This window comes from Rhinolophus sinicus, linkage group LG04 (assembly GCF_036562045.2).
Source record: "Rhinolophus sinicus isolate RSC01 linkage group LG04, ASM3656204v1, whole genome shotgun sequence".
Classification (NCBI taxonomy): domain Eukaryota; kingdom Metazoa; phylum Chordata; class Mammalia; order Chiroptera; family Rhinolophidae; genus Rhinolophus; species Rhinolophus sinicus.
Window position 1 is genome coordinate 33,097,634 of NC_133754.1, and position 14,739 is coordinate 33,112,372.

The following is a 14,739-nucleotide window of genomic DNA, read 5'->3' on the forward strand; positions in this document are numbered from 1 at the left end:
CAGGAATATAAGTGAATCATATCGTAATATTGCAACAACATGGATAGACCTAGAGGATATTATGCTAAGTGAAATATCAGACAGGGGAAGACAATACCATAGGATTTCACTTATATGTTAAATCTTTAAAAAACAAACCAAAACAGAAACAGAATCATAGATACAGAGAACAAATTGATGGTTTCCAGAGGGAGGAGGCAGGAGAGATGAAAAGGATAAAGGGAATAAAAGGTACAAACCTCCAGTTATAAATATATAAACAAATAAACAAAAAATAAATCAGTCAATCAGTGATGGGGACGTAATGCACAGGACAGGGAAAACAGTCAACATTATCACAATAACTTTGTATGCTGACAGACGGTTACTAGATTTACCCTGGTGATCATATTGTAAGGAATGTAAATGTCAAATCACAATGTTGTACACCTGGAACTAATATTTGTGAATTATACTTTAATAAAAAAAACTAATGTCATTACAATTGTATTAGCATATGGTCACTACGCATGTTTATGGTTAAAGTGTGAACCTAAGTCATTGATTTTGGGGTTTTATCTTACACATAAAAAGTTTAAAACTATATATTACTTAGTATATGGACAAATATGACTTAAAAAGTGAAGGAACATACCAAAAGCTGCCTCTAAATGGATATTAATTTAATGCAACTGGTTTGAAAAGCACTCACTATTTTTGAACCTTATAAATCCTCATTCCTAGACATGGCTAGTCATGAACCACTTTCAGTGATATTATAAGCAGAGGGAAGAAAAGAAACAGGCGTCAAGAGACAACCACAGTTTCATACAATTACAATTACTTCATACATACAATTACAATTATTAACTTTGAATAAAGACTGATACTACGCAACCATGAATGAAATTCCTACCCTGACCCAAGCCCACTGTTCTTCGCACAAGGATCTAAGAGAGCAGATGAGAAATTGACAAGTGTTACTGTTATTTGGAATCTGAGGATTGTTTGTTTGGTTTTTGTTTTTTAATCTAATCATTTCTCGCATGTCCACATATCAACTATTAATATTAAAGGAGACTAGTAGAACAGGTATAAGAAAGTTATCACTTTAAGCAGTATAAAAGCATAGAATGAGAAACAATGAAGTATGAAAGTGATTTAATGGTGTATTCCAAACCCCTTCTTGTTACAAGGGGTAAAAAGAAGCCAGATAGCCTGACATGTACAAATATAACCCAAACCCCACTTGTATTCAGTAAACATTTTATTTAGATTTCCATTTTTGAATTTTTCTTCTGTTGTAAAAAATATTTTTCTCTCCTTTCCCTCCCTTCCAAATATTTTTTTTTAAACAATCCAGTTTAAAATAATTTGCACACAAAATGACACAACCACAGAATTCTGTTTTCTTTCCTTTTAATTTTCTTTGGGCATGAGCCATGAACACAATCTCAAAATAAAAAGATTTGAGGCTAATATATTTTATATGCTATGAATGCATATACTAAATAGGATGTGATAAAATTTGTTCCTAAAAATGATGCTTGTTTAATAATCAATTAAATAAACTAATGTCAACAATAACATTTTTAAATGCTCTGTAAACTTAAAAATCTATTAATTAATGATCATCTATTAAAAGGAAATACAATCTTTATGTATAATATTAAATAGTCCAGAATTGCTATTTTATTGCACTCATATATGCATCACTTTTTACATATTATAAACAGGCAAGACTTTTAAATATAATATTAATATAGGAGTTAATATTGGTGAAAATAAAGTTTCTGTCTTTAGAATTTATATATTAATGCTTCTAAATTGCATTAGTCAAAAAGAAAAAGGAAATCAATATGTAAGCAACATTGAAGAGTCTCCCTGCTTACAAAAGAATAACTTATAAATCTCTTATAAAAAACAATAACTTATAAATCTCTTCACTAATGGTAGAGTTTAATATTAGATTGCCATTTAGATATTTTACATATATATATGAAATATATCAATGCATATATAGAAGTTTATAATTTTGATATTAATACACAAACTAATTATCACATGAAATTATGTTAAGAATATATATTAAGATATAGAAATTGTCTCAGCATAGATGCTTTCCCCAAATATACAGAAGGTAATTGGAAAGCCAAATTAAATTCAACTTTTCTCTTTTTGCATGATTTGTTCTGTTTAGTACATTTGTTGCCTCACTAAAACTCATCTTACTCACTTTACAAGAACATGAGTAATCTTGTAATGTGTTTTAGTACCTTACAGGGTGTGGGGGCAGAGCCCCAGAAAGTAGTTTCCAGGCTCTCGGCCTCACATAGACAGGTGCTGGCTCAGGTAGTAAATGGCCATCAACTGTGATTGCATGGCCATCAGCTGTGGCTAGTTGGCCGTCAGCTGTAACCAGTGAGCCATTGGCCACTAATATAACTGCTGTGGCTACGAGGAGGAGAGAGGAAGAGAGGAAGAGAGAAAGAATGGGGGCTAGCAAGAAGATGGTGGCTGGGCTGGCAAGTGTGGATGGCGGTTTGCGGACAGTGTGAATCCAGCCTCCATTGAGAGTATAGTGCTGCCAGAGAGAATATAGTGGTATGACTCCCCTACCTATGGCTCCGTGGGTGTTCCTTTTTGGCCTCAACATATCCTGCGTTCTTGTATGGGGAGCAGGAGCAGAGACCCCGCAGGCCTCCCTGCATGACACAGGGTTTACAGAAAGTAGTTTTGAGTACAACAAAAGACAGAACCAAATAACACTTGGCTGTATTCATGACTAAAGTCTTTGGAAATAATGGGAATATCCTCTTAGCCATTCAAACTGCAAGTTTCAGATGATTCCTTCACTCACACTGTTCATACTCAGTTTTCCCTCTCAATGATACAACCAACACTGACTCAATCAGTTCCCATATTTCAACTCCCATTGGTTTCATTTCACTCACATTATTGCTCTACTCCACTGTCAGAACATAAACTTCTAGTAGTGGGAATTCACACCATGAAAGACATCAAGAGGTATAAATAAGTTACAGATGCATTGTTAGGTTGATGTGTGTTCTATTAAATTGAATGAATAACACATTAGCTTTAATGTGTTAAGATGTATCTGATAAGATAAATACCACCTGTGCCTTGAATAGGCACAAAGCAAAGAAAGGGAATAGTTGAACTCTTCATTTGACTTCAGTGTAAAGACCTGTAAGACTTGAAGGATATCAGGAATTGATGTAAGAAAGACATCACCCACGAGGTCTGGTGGCTGTGTCATAAAGTTAGAAAACCGTAGAATCATGTGCTCATATTCTAAGCAGTAGTTTATGTAAATATTGAAATTGTAACTTGCAGATCAACAGAGAGAATCAGTCCATAACAAGCTTCATATTTGCCTACTTTGGGCCAATTTTTCTCCCTTTAGTGAATGAACTCTACTCATAGCAGGTGATTGAGTTTCTTTGTAGTCATCAGGCATGCAATGATAAACAAGACATGGTCTCTATCTTTAAGAATATAGAGATGAATGGAGAATATACACATAAATAATCATAATGCACACTGACATATACTGTGACAGAACTATGCACCAAGACACTTAACTGTGTATAACTGATCTGATCGTATTGTGTAAGGTCATAGAAAATGAAACCACCCATCAAAAAATATAGAAAGGTCAATTCTTTCTCCTCATCATAACAATCATTATTACTTTACTAACATTATAATGCACGGTTGGTGAAATATACCAGGAAGTTGTAAAAAATGTATGCTAATTGTTATGCATTATCAAAAGAATGTCATTTTAATGAGAATAGATGAGTTCAATGTCTCTAGAGCTTAGGTATATAAAAAGAAAGGAAAAAGGAGATAAAAAACAAGGATGGGATCCTGAAGGAATATATTACTATTGGTAGTGGAACAGCGTTATGGATTAATGTAACAGAATACCATGAACAGTTATATGTACTAAACAACAACACTGGCAGTCATAAAGAGAACATAGCGATATGCAGAAATACTAAAAGCAAGTAAATGGCATAGGGGTCTATAGTAATAGTTATGAGGTAAAGAGTAAGAGTGGAAAAAACATAATTGACATGATAGTTTTCAAAATAACTGTTAAGATTGTGATACTTAGGACATGCAAGAGAAAGTATCACCCAGTTTGATAGTCAGATTTCAAACTTGTTTTAATTGTTTAATAACTTTGAAAAAGTTGATGTAGAAAGTAGAGGTTAGGAAAATAATTATAAGGCCCACTTTAGAAAATACAGCTTAAAATATTAGAATGCAAGAGAGAGCATGCAAGCTGTTTGGGAATTCATCTAAAGATAACCAGAATATGAATGTAAAAACTAATGATATGTAGTATTGGCATAGCTATAGGAGAAAAATAGAGGGGCCCCCTACAGGGAAAGTATAAAGTCAAGAGCAAAACATACTTTAGAACTGAAGATGATGGGGGAGGAGATGAGAGGAAATTCAAACATACTGTTTTGGAATAATGTTATATTTACAGGAAGGTCATAAGTATATTACAGAGCATTTCCATATACCCTTCACCCAGCTTTTCCTGGTATAAACATCTTATATATTTATATTAGTTTCTCAATACTTTAGTAACAAATTACCAGAAAATTAGTGGCTTAAACCAACACAAACTTACAGTTTTGGAGACCAGAGGTCCAAGGTGTAAGCAGTTTATCATTTTTGGAGATCAAGGGGATAAACCTTTTGTTTTCTGTTTTTTGAGATTTTTTCCTTTGCCTTGTCTAGCTTGTAGAGAGCAACTGCACTCCTTGGTTGTCTCTCCCTTCCACTGTGAAAAACAGCAATAGGCAGCCGGACCACTCCCACATTGCATTACTCTAACACTGAGTCTTCTGCCTTCCTTTTCCACATTTAAGGAACCTGTAATTGCATTGGGTTCACCTGGTTAATCTAGGCCACTCCTCCTAATTTAAGGTGGGTTTTTACAGTGGATCCACATGGTTGACCCAGGCCACTCCACCCTTATTATTAGTGTTTTTAAATTAAATTTATTGTGGTGACAATGGTTAATAAAATTATATAGGCTTCAAGTACACATTGCTATAATACATCATCTATATATCACATGTGTGGTCACCACCCAGCGTCAGTTCTCCTTCCAACACCATATATCTGATCCCTTTTCCCATTTCTACCATCACCCCACCATCCTCTGGTAACCACTAAACTTTTGTCTGTGTCTATGAGTTTTTGTTTCTTGGCTTTTCTAGTTCTTTTGTTTTTCTCAGTTTTATTTCCCACATGAGTGAAGTCATATTGTTCTTGATTTTTTCTATCTGACTTATTTTGTGTAGCATAATAACCTCTAGATCAGCTCTCCCTAATTTAAGGCGAGTTTATTTAACTGCAATGTCACCTGCAAACTTAATTTCCCTTTGCTATGTAATATCACATATTCACAGGTTTTAAATATTAGAATGTAGACATCTTGGGGGATACATTCTGCCTGGTATTGTAACTATGGTGTATAATTCAAAATTAAGAGGTTAGCATAGGCACCTTACTATCAACTAGAATCCAGGATTGATTTGCATTTCACCAATGTTCCACTATTGTTCGACACTACTTTGTTTATGTATACTTGGTAAGCCAAAGTGATAACTGGCTCAGCAATGTCTGATTTGAAATTCTGTGTAAAATAAATCTCAACTCATAGGCATGGCTATTCATAATTCTCATATCATCCAATGCAATATCCCAGCCACATTGAGGCCCATGATGTTCTGGGAACACACACACACACAAAGCTATACTATATTATTCTATTTTAAGGTATAATAATTTTGAATAATTAGTTAACTTGGAATCTCTTTTACTGTTAAATCTTTCTTTGCCAATAGGAACCATTTCTCACCATTTTCACTCTTCTGCTCTAACAGATTATTTATTTTTATAACTAGTTTCAGGTATACACAACAATGGAATAGTTAGACATTTACACTCCTCACTGATACCCCCCCCCCAATCTACTACCCTTCTGACGTCACATATAGCTGTTACAATTCCATTGACTATATTGCTGATGCTGTACTCCATATCCCATGACTCTCTCTCTCTCTCTCTCTCTCTCTCTCTCTCTCTCTCTCTCCATATATATACAATTATAGTTGACATTCATTGTTATTCAGCTTCATCCTTAGGTGTACAGCACAGTGGTCAGGCATCTACACAGTGTATGAAGTAGTCTCTCTAATAAGTCTAGTGCCCATCTGGCATTCTGCGTAGTCTTTATATTATTGATTATATTCCCCAAACTGTATTTCATATCCCCATGACAATATTGTAGCTACTAATTTGTGTCTAACAAGTCTCCCTACTTCTATCATTTCCCATCACAGTACATATCCCACAAAAGTTCATGATACCTTTTTTAAAATATCATGCTACTATCTTAACCAAATCCTCCAATGGCTTCTTTCCTTTCACACTAATAATAAAGTCCACCTCCCTATCCTGAACTAAAAGGCTTAACATGACTAGGTTAACTCTCCGACCACATCCTCTACCAACATTCTCCTGGTTTATTCTGTTCCTCAAGTTTACCAAGCACATTCTGCCCTCACTTTTTTTACCTAATATTTCTCTTTGTATATTCTAAGTATGTGCAGTCTTGCTCTACTCATCTGTTCAAATGTCACCTTTCTATAAGGTGCTTAAAAAGAGATCTAAAAAAGTCCAGCAAACATACCAGTCTTTTCTTTCTTCTTCACTTCTTTAATATAATGCCATTTAGCACTACTGGAATACTAGCTTTAAATAGTAAAGTAATTACAGTTAAAATGAATTGAATATAGTAGTCAATATCCTAAATATTAATTGCAAGTTTCTAGGTGCCCAGGATTAGTCTAAGAATTGTAGCTTAAATAAGTTCCTTCCAACATTATCTGAGCTAATCATAATTATCTTTATTCTACTGATGAGAAAACAGAGGAGTAGGTAAGCTGCTGAAGGCTACATGTCCATTTAGAGTTAGAACAAGGCATCCTACCCTTGGTGGCTGTTTCTGAATCACATGATGCACACCACTGCCGTGTTCTTTTATGTAGACATGAAAAAAACAAAAACAAACAAACAAACAAAAACTAATACCTTAACACACACACACACACACACACACACACACACACACGGTTTAGCAATTAAGTTTGTGAACAGGTTGCTAATGATGTTGCTAACCTTTTTTTGATATCAGAGGAATTATTCATTATGAATTTACACCAACTGGGCAAGCAATTAACCGAGTTTACTATTTGGAAGTGCTGAAAAGGCTGTGTGAAAAAAGTTAGACGATCTGAACTTTTCGCCAACAATTCATGGCTCTTGCATCACGACAATGCACCAGCTCACACGTCACTGTCTGTGAGGGAGTTTTTAGCCAGTAAACAAATAACTGTATTGGAACATCCTCCCTACTCACCTGATCTGACCCCCAATAACTTCTTTCTTTACCTGAAGGTAAAGGAAATATTGAAAGGAAGACATTTTGATGATATTCAGGACATCAAGGGTAATGTCATGACAGCTCTGATGGCCACTCCAGAAAAAGAGTTCCAAAATTGCTTTGAAGGGTGGACTAGGTTCTGGCATTGGTGCATGTTTTCCCAAGAGGAGTACTTCATAGAAGACCATACTGATACTCAGCAATGAGGTACGAGTAGTCAATGGTATTGTAACAATTATATACGATGTCAGAGGGGTAGTAGACTGGGGATGTGGGGTGGGGGTGGTGGTATCGCTTTGTAAGGAGTGTACATTTCTTTGTACCCCTGAAACTAATTTTTTAAAATCCTCATATGTATTATTCAACCCCCCTTCTGGAATACTTGTTGCCTTTTGAGATTTTAAAGAGAATAAGACACATACCAATAATAATAGCCTACTTTTAATATAATATAAATAGATATTTTGCACTGCCTACTAATGTAAAACCAGGAAATTCTATAACTATATGCAAGTATGTTTTTTGTAACATACTCTGATGCAGTTCTTTGAGGTCCTTCTGCACTTTGGTGCACATCTGGGAAAACCGGTTCACACAAAGTAGTCCTCGCTAAATCTAAGCATCATGTTACAAAAGTACCAGTAATTTATGACTAGTCCTATCTCCTTGAGCAATTATAGTTATAATTAGATTATAATGTCTTTCTGACAATATTTCTCACAAGATGGTTCATAACAGGAAATAGCTATAACCTTATAAACACAGACTCTTGTGACTCAAAGATACAGTTTCCATTCCTCTGAATTGTTATCTATGAGGTAATTAAACCTCAGGCATCCTCTAATTGAAAAGTTTAAAAAGTTCCAAAAGAGCACATATTTTCTCTAATCTAGGCAGAACAAAGTTTAATTCTGTTTGCTTAATAAATGTTTTGGCAGACATGATGGTTAATGCAATTACCTGTATTATAACTTTATAAGAAATAAATTGTAGAGCACTTTCGGATGATTAAAAATCCATATGTGATTTGGAAACAATACAACTGCAGGTTACAGTTTAAAAGGATATATTTTGATTTTTCTCAAAGGAAATTATTATTCTCACTCAGACCTGTAGTATATTGTGGTTATGGGCTTGAATTTATCCTCTTAGTGACAAGATAATTCTTTACTCATTAAACAGAATTGTTCTTAGCACTTAATATCAAAGCTCATAATTTCTGCAAGCACTCTGTTTCAGTAATATTAGATTTCTTCACACTGTCATACAGGCCTTCCCAATGTAGCATCAAAATATATTACATTGTATGTGTTAATTTTAAGTGTTTTACATTTGAAAGACACCTTAGCACTTGATGTGATAAAATGTATCATAATATTAATATAATAGATCTCTAATACGGGGTACATTTCTTGACTTAAAAGAAATCTGTGACATTATTTTTTCCCCCAAACTGCCTTTATGTGGCCAGCTGTACTCAAATACAGTTTCGCTGAATTTTAGTATGGAAGTTCACCAAGGCCTCTATAAATAAATGCTGAAGGAAAATCATCATAAAAGCTGTCTAGAGTCTGAACTGGTCAGATAAGAGATAACTCAATAAAAATATGGCTCAGACAAAAAATTTTTGCCATGCCCATTGTATATCTGTAAGCTTTCCCCTTATAGAATCCACATCTGTCCTTTTTGGGGTTCTGTCTGCCTTGTTACCTTTCTGTTGATGAAGGAGACTTGGAAACACAACAGATTTCAACTGATTTGGAATATCTTCCCAAATAGACTTTATGAGGACTTCTGGGTTATAAGGAGAAACCATTAGTTCATTTTATCCTTCTTTTAAAGTCTGAGTTAAATATAAAAATGTAAATAATACAGGAGAGAAAAGTGGCATAAGAAATCAAGGCATCCATGCAGTAGAACATCTGAATAATTTCACATAGATATAGTACAGCTATTATCATTAAGGGAAAATCCATTGCACCAACCAATGCCCACAAGAAAAACAAGTTTGCTCAAGAATTGTGTACAAGACATTCAATCCAACATACCTTTACTAGTCCAATTCTGACTCCAAGCAGCTGTTTTCACAGTAAGGGTATAGAATTTACCATCAACTCTGAAATTGTAGTAGCACCTGCTCCTGACAGACATTTGACTCAGCTATACATACCATGCAAAAACCTAAGACCAAGATAACTAATTCCACTGTGGAAAAATGAGGACATTGTTCCAGTTCATTTTTAGCTACCATACCAAACATGATAAACTTAAGATAAAAGTAATGATTACCAGAGGGTAAGGGGGGAGGGGAGTGGTAGATGAAGATAAAAGGGATCAAATATATGGTGATGGAATGAGAACTCACTTTGGGTAGTGAACACACAATGTAATATGTAGATGATGTATTACTGAGTTGTACACCTGAAACCTATGTAACTTTACTAACAGTTGTCACCCCAATAAACTTTAATTAAAAAATTCAAACACACACACACAAACTTCATGAAAAATTTAAACCAATTTATTTTTCTGTGACTGAAACTAATTATTATTTTGACACAACATTTAAACTGGATTAATCTTACCAATATGTGTAAAGTAATTAATTTGGGGGGGAAAAAAATCTTTTTTGAGTCAATTGAGAGTCATACTCTTCCTGTTCTCTTTCTCTGGTTAAACATACTAGTCAAGGGTTTACGATAGGGAATTGAGAAATGAGGAAATATTATTTAGACAAGTTTTTCTCAAAAATCAATGTATATTTAAATCTCCTGGGATTATTATAAAAGAAATTCTGATTCAATATGCCTGGGAAGGGATCCAAAATTCTTTATTTCTAAGAACCTTAGCTGCTGATGATGCTGATTGGCAGGACCATACTTTGAGTAGCAAAAGACCAGATTAAGGTCTCAATCACATATCCAAATATAGTTCCTGGAGATGTTTCATTGTATTTTACTAGCAGATATAGCAATCTGTTCCCACTGAATAATCTGTGTCCCTACTAGTTCTCTACTTGAAGAGTGTAGGTTGAGACACTGTATATCTTCATTCCCTTAAGATAGTATATGTCAGCTTAATCACTAATAGTAGTACTGATAGATTCTAAAGTATCTAAGTTTGTTGATAAATTATATTGCCATATTTGGTCTAAGTCACTTTCTGCTAGAGGCCTTTCCTTACAACTTTATAACAAGAATTCATCCATCTATTTATTTGGTTCCTGAAAATTCCCCGGGTGTAGAATCATATCATGTAACTCAATAGGGAAGCAGATGTCTAACATGATCTATATTAAACGGGATTTAAATTCTTCAAGACTTAGGACCAATTTCTTGTTGTCACTGACTACAGCTATATATCTTACCTAGTTTTCTAGAGGTTTCTGGAATTCTGAAATAGAAGGAAAATATATACAGAGGGTGCCAAAAAATATATATATGCATTTTAATAAAGAAAATAATTGTATTAAAATTACACTCATGGTGACCACTTTGAGTACCTCTTGTAACTGTAGAAGTCTGACTTATATTCATCTTTTCTTATTTGTAGATATTAATTACAATTTTAATAGTTTTTCCTTTCTTAAAATGTGTATACATTCTCTCTCTCTCTCTCTCTCTCTCTCTCTATATATATATATATATATATATATGCAATATATATATATATATATATATATATATATATATATATATATATATATAGTATATATAATATATATGCAAAGTATATATATACATATACATATATATGTATATATATATATATTATATATCATATATAAGACATATTTGAAAATTATGTACCTAATACTAGATTAATATATAAAGAACTCACATAAGTCAACAGAAAAAAAAAGTTATGACCATAAAAATGGACAAAAGAGCTGAGTAGACATTTTTTTTACAAATAAGCCATCCAGATGGCCAACAAGGACATGAAAATTTGTTGGCCATCACTATCATCAGGAAGATACAAATCAAAACCTCAATCAGATATCACCTCATACCTGTTGGATTTTTTATACTAAAACCTTACTTTATATAAAAAGTTATGCAGATTTTAGTGCATTTAATAAAGTTCAATTTCTGTAAAAAACAAACAAAAAAACAAGATAACAAGGGTTAGCAAGGATATTAAGAAAAGGAAGCATTGTGCACTATTGGTGAGAATGTGAACTGGTGCAGAGTAGTTCAGCCACTATGGAATGCAGTATAGAGATGCATCAAAAAATGAAAAGGACCCAGCAATTCCACTTTTAGGTAAATATCCAAAAGAAATGTAGACAGGCTATCTAAGAGATATGTGCAGTCCCATGTTTATAGTAGCATTACTCATAATAGTCAAGACCTCCAAACAACCTAAGAGTCAACAGGTAAATGGATAAAGAATGTGTGGAATATATATACAATGGACTATTATCCAGCCATAGGAATGAAGGAAATCCTGCCGTCTGTGGCAACATGGATATTTCTTGAGGGAATCATGCAAAGTGAAATAAGCCAGGCAGAGAATGACAAACGCATAATGCCACTTTTATGGGGAACGCAAGGGGGGAAAGGAAAAAAAAGTCAAACTTATAGAGACAAAGAGTAAAAAGTGGTTGCCTGGGTCTGGGGAGTTTTTTCGGTAGGGTGAGGGAGGTAAAAGGGTACAAACTTTATCTAATAAAATGAATAAGATCTTAGTTTCTAGTGTATAACATGGTGACTGCAGTTGATAACACTGTATTGTATAACTTCAATTTGCTAAGAAAATAGAGTGGCAATGTTCTTCCCATCCTCCCACCCCCAGAATAGCTAAATATGTAAAGTGATGATGGGTGTGTTAATTAACTACATGGGGGAATCCTTTTACAATGTGTACACATATGAAATCATCAAAATGTACACTTTAAATATATTACAATTTTATTTGTCAATTATATGTCAGTAAAGCAATAAAAAGTTTAAACATATATATAGAAAATGTTCAAGTACAATTGGAATAAAAACAGAAATTAAATGATATTTTTAATTCCCTCATTCTACTTACAAGGATATTTACAATGGAATATATGAGAAGCACTTTTAAAATATTCATTGTTGGCTAATGTCCATAAAAAAAGTCTATCATGCTTTCAATAATTGTTTTTAATAATTTAAGGATGCACTTCCTGCTATACCTCATAGTAAATAGTAAATACTTATTCACAGGTATTTGTAGGACAAGTAAATGGAACAAGTTAGATATAATCTGCATTCTAGTGGTCCTATATTGTCGGGGGGAAAAAAAAACTAAATTTGAGTAAGTTAAATACAAACAAAACAAAAAAAGAGAAACTGAGGTGAGCAATGGAAATTCCATTGAGTGAGGAAACAAGTGCTGTCAGGGAATCCTGAGTAAAAGGGAAGTATGACATCACTCTGTTATTTAAGTTATAAAAGGCAGGAAGGAGAGAGATCCAAGATGGCAGAATAGATAAACACTGTGCCTTCCCCCTTCTACTAACACATGAAAATTACAAGTAAGTTATAGAACAATAAACATGGAGAAACATCTAAAGTCTAGCTGAACAAAAGTCCTATAATTAAAAATTTAAAGAGGAATCCATGTTGATAACAGTACGATGGGAGGAGATATGGAATGAGCCCTGAAACTCCAAGTGGCAGTTGAGAATCAGGAAGGACATCTCAGCTGCACAGGGTTCCCCTAAAAGAGCGAGAGGTTCCAGCCCAATGCCATGATTTTGGTGATAGTTTCAGAAATGAATGCATATGCTCAAATCCATCAAATTTTATACATTAAATATGTGTAATTTTTTATAACAATCATATTTCTATAAAGCTGTTCAAAAAATGAAGAACAAGCTCACAACTGAGCACATTCATTGAAACTTTATAATATAAAAAACAAAGGAAACTTCCAAAATATTTCTGAAAACGAAGTATTTTTCATACAAAAGAACTAAGTTTGGGTTGACAAATGACTTAAACATCATCAATGACAAGTGGAGGAACACTTTGAAGTAAAATCTTCAAGGTGCCAAACCAACTAAATTTCAAACCTACACTTTATACCCAGTAGAAGCCTCATTTAATTGAAAGAGGAAATATTACCAAAAATACATGGTCTCAAAATGTTTGATTTATTATTCTCTCTGAAAATTCTTATATCAGGTAATCATATAATTTATCATCCAAACTATGAGTTGACACTTCCTAGTATTAATTTTTAATACATGATAAGTCATTCATTAGCAAATTAATATTTATAACAGTACTGGTCAAAGGGTAAAGTAGGTCTGCCCCATGCAAACTCAGACTAAAGATAAGACCACTCTTGAAATACATACTCCTTCAAGGACAGAAAAATCAAGATAAAGGTCCAGATGAAAAAAATAATACATAAATAGTTTGGTAAAATATTGTTTTCTATAAGACTCTAAGTGCCTAAATAATATATTTCAAAATTGATATCCCAAACAATAGTTATGCAGCAGCAATGATGGTAAGGAGAAGGGGAAACCAGCAGGTGAGTGTTCTTAAGGATTTTTTCCATTTAACTATATCTATATCTAATTCTATACATTTAAAAACTTGGAAGAATGAAATAAACATAAGAATGAGTTTCAAGATGATAGGGGCACTACAAGAAAAATTAGAACAGAATACATGATTTTCAAAGCAAAAGAATAGTGAACCTATCCGATGAAAGCCAGGAAAGAAAAGAGGAAAGCAAAAATAATATATTGTTCACAGAAAGCATATATACGAGAAAAAAATGTTATATCACAATCACTACAATACATTGATAAGACATATACCACTGGAACAAGAAAGAAGTCACACACATACACACACACACACACCTCCATCAAGCTGTCCACAAGAAGGCAAACAAGTACACAAAAAATGTGGAAAACGAAGGCTATATAAAAGTTATGCAGGGAAAGAAACTAGGTGAGAGATTTTATCATGAAAAAATAGAGAATAATGTGTGACACAAAAAAGAAAGGCTGTTATACACAATAAAAAAGGTTAACTGTCATAAATATATACACACAGACACACACACCCACATGCCTCAGAATATATCGGGCAAAAACTGCCAGAGCTGTAATATAAATAGTAATAGAAATGGTAGTTGAAATAAATAGATATATAGTAGTTAACTTTTTTTACATCAGAAAATATCAAGCAAAAAAGATAAAATATGTTTTAAAAGCTTAATAGCTGAATTCATGAAAGTTAAGTAGAAGTATATTCAAGGACTTTACA